Raw genomic sequence first — 3,538 nt, forward strand, 5'->3', positions numbered from 1 at the left:
CTTACCATATTATTCACATACCCTGTTCTGTAGCAGGTAATAAATAATTCAGACTAAATTTGGCAAGGACAAATGTTTGTCCTTTCCCACTTTCTATTGGCTTGGAAGGAAATTATTTTCCCTCTTCAATTGTTTACTGAACAAAAATGCATTTACATTGTTTTCTAAGCCAGCTGTGTGATCTGGCCTATTTTCCCCCATTGTTTCGATGAATAAATTGTGCAAAACCTTCTTCTTCCTATAACAGGAGATCCTGCTAAGAAAACATTCAGTTAGACTCATACAATAAAGCACACCAATCTGACGTCTGGGTCAGATTTAAGAAATCAATTCTCCCCTGCTTCCAAATAAGCCATTTTATTCTGGAGACAAACTATCATGGTACAACTTGGAAAATGAAAATCTTTATTTAGAACCACTCTGGGCTTTCTGATGGGTCAATAGTTGTGTTTAATATATGTAAAGATAGGCCAAGGGCAGTTTCAAATAATAATATTTTCTTAGTCAGAGATAACTAAGCGTCCCCCCCCCCAATAACAACATGATAAAAATACCATGCATTTGTCCAGAGCATTTTATTTCAAGCACAAGTGGTCCTGCATTTGTATGCAGCCATAATTCAGGGAAAGGAAGACTGAAAATTATTTGGATTTGGAATTAGACATCTTAGGACCAGTTTCCAGCTGAATGACTTCTTTAGTCACTTGACTGAACCCTTTCTGAATGTGTAACATGTGAAAGCTTAAATGAGATTTGCATATGCGAGCCTTCTATATGATCTAAAACATAAACACAACACCTTTTATTTCTATCATTTTGGGGGGTATTTTTTGCTCCCCATTGACTTAGGTAGGTAGGTAAAGAGAGTAACACCTACAGTAACTTACTTGAGACATGAGCAGGAGGAGTCTTCTGGTTATGTCCATTTTGAAAGAAGAGAGCTGCAATTAGAGAAGGAGGGAGCTCAGGTGTCTCTGGTCAGTCCTTCAACATTTTTCAAATATATAGGACTCCGTGATGAGTGTTATTCTAGGTGCTTGGAAGAGGTTGAAAAAGACCAGACTTACCCAGTTTGCCACAATTGTGGTGCTGCACAAGATTGAGGAACTGTTATAAAAGAGTAAATCTTAATTCCTCCCCTCTAGGCCCTCACGCTATATGGGGGGTGGGGAGCAGGAAAGGCTAACGTACAACTAAATAATTGTTACTGGTCTGACCCATGTCCCAAGCTTCTCTTATTTTTCAGATTATTGGCTGAAATCTCCTTTGCTTTAATTTGCATAAGACCAAATTCACTCCTGAGTTCTTCTTTTCCTTACACCAACAGGCCAAGAATTATGGGATTAACTCCAAACAATAGGGAGAGAGTAAAGCAAAGTTCTCGGTCCACTTGTGGCCTGCAGTATGGGGCTGTGGTTCTTCTGCTGCTCTGGACTCTCATCCTCTCTACCCTTTGTGTCTCTGAGGCTATAGCCCCCAGTACTTTATGGTTAGTACTCTGGCTGACACTCCTGCCCTGACTCTAAAGCAAAGCCACCTTGTGAGAGTCATGCGAAAAGGACATCTGTCATTCTGCCATGAACATCCAGGCCTACACCATCCAAGATGACAGCGGCTTAAATGCAAGAACACTTCAAATGTGGCTTGTCCTAATTGAGGTGCACTGTAAGTGGAAAATAAACCCTTGATTTCAAGATTTAATACATAAAAAAAGAATATGAGGCATCTCATTGTTTTTATATTAATTATATCTTAAGATGGTAATATTTTGGATCTATTAGGTTAAATAAATTTTATGAAAATTCTGTATGCCTCCTTTTACTTTTCTAAACGTGGTAGCAAGAAAATTAAAATTGTTTATGACTTCCATTCTATCTCTATTGGATTTTGCTAGTTTAGTTTTTAGTCTTTCTGGCTTACTTGGCCCACCCTTTCTTCTTCCATGATGACTTTCCCTTTTGTGGTCTATGATATTCTTTATGCCTAGTGGCCTTCTTGCCACCATCCTAATTCATCAGACACACTTTCAAGTCCTAGAAGAGAAACAGTTCAGAATCTCCTCTCAGGAGAGTCCTTCATTCGTTTGCAAATTTACTGCCCCCTGCTTCAGTGCCAGCTGAGTATCTAGGGGAATTTGGAGGGGCTATCTTGTCAAACCCCTCCCATATGATAAGGATCCACTTGTCTTTCACTGAAAAAATTGAGAATTATTCTAGAGATTTCTCTCAGAACAGAAGCAAACAAGTTGCTGCTTGTACCCAGACTGGGGTACTGGGGTAAAGCTGGAAATGCTCAAAGTGGCATTATATATAATATATATTGAATATAGTTAGATAGATAGATAGATATAGATAGATAGAGATATCTATACAGATATCTGTATGTATATAGATATCTGTAGATAGATAGAGAGATAGATATCTATATCTATATCTATCTATCTCTCTCTATCTATCTATCTAAGGCTGCCCCCAAAGGCAGACAGGTTTATTGGGGCCACGGTCGAGGCGATCAAAGCTTAAACTTGGCTATACTTCCCAGCTCATCCTTCTTGGTAGCATAGGAATTGGAAGAGCCTTTGGTTGCCTAATAAGCTCATGTGCTAGATGCTCGGCAGTGGTCTTAATATTCTGGAAGGCGACCCCACAGGCACCTGTGCACAGCAGCCAAACACCCTAATTCACATGGCATAGTGAGGACACATGAATGCCCTGACCCCTCCCTGTTCGGGATTGCCCAATCCAGATTGAGTCCTCCCAGAACTGCTGTTAATAATGCCATGGACCAGGACCTACAGGGTGTTCTCACCAGTGAGCAGATGGATGATCTCAAAGGCATGCTAGGCAGTGGCATGGTCATGAGCTGCTTGCCGTTTTTAAGGCAGTTTATGACCATTGCATTGGTGAAGTGTTCCACAGCAGGGCGATGCACCTTGTTGAAGCATTTGGCCGCCTAGCACCTTGCACTGGGTGGCAGGTACTTGGCATCCTTCTCTTTCATGGCTATGTAATCCTGAAAGGAAATGCCATTGATCTGTACCTAATTGAAGATCCACTTCCCAAAGAGTTTGATGTCAGAGGTCTCCATGACTGCAAGTGCAGCCGTCACCCACTGGGTCATCCTGAAGACACATCACAATCAGTCAGTGTGCACCACACACTGCCCTGACACAGGCAGGAAGAGGAAAGTGTCCTGATTTATAATGCAAGGTGGCAAGCCACTTGATCTGTTTCATTCTTACCATCTGTAAAATGGGCATGACACTCCATGCCTATTTGGCTAAAAAAGTCCAGAAAGTGGTTGGGAAATCAAATAACATTGGGACCAAAACCAAAAAATAAAAATTAAAAAACAGTTTAAAAACTAGGAGATGAAACAATCATGTTTAAATGGTGTCACCTGCACATGAGCTCATCTCAGAGAGAGAGAGAAAAAAAAAATCAGATGATGGGATTAAATCAGCTAGAGATGGGGCATTCCCAGAAGCATCAGAAATGTGTGAGAGCTTCGGGCATAACCTGTGTGTGCCAACATCAAA

The 3,538-nt window shown here is 40.8% G+C and overlaps 1 pseudogene; it reads right to left on the reverse strand.

Moving 5' to 3' along the window:
• Window positions 1-2,511: 2,511 nt before the first annotated feature.
• On the reverse strand, window positions 2,512-3,120 carry LOC125094152 (40S ribosomal protein S5-like; annotated as a pseudogene).
• Window positions 3,121-3,538: the final 418 nt, after the last annotated feature.

Source organism: Lutra lutra, chromosome 2 (genome assembly GCF_902655055.1).
Source record: "Lutra lutra chromosome 2, mLutLut1.2, whole genome shotgun sequence".
Classification (NCBI taxonomy): Eukaryota; Metazoa; Chordata; class Mammalia; order Carnivora; family Mustelidae; genus Lutra; species Lutra lutra.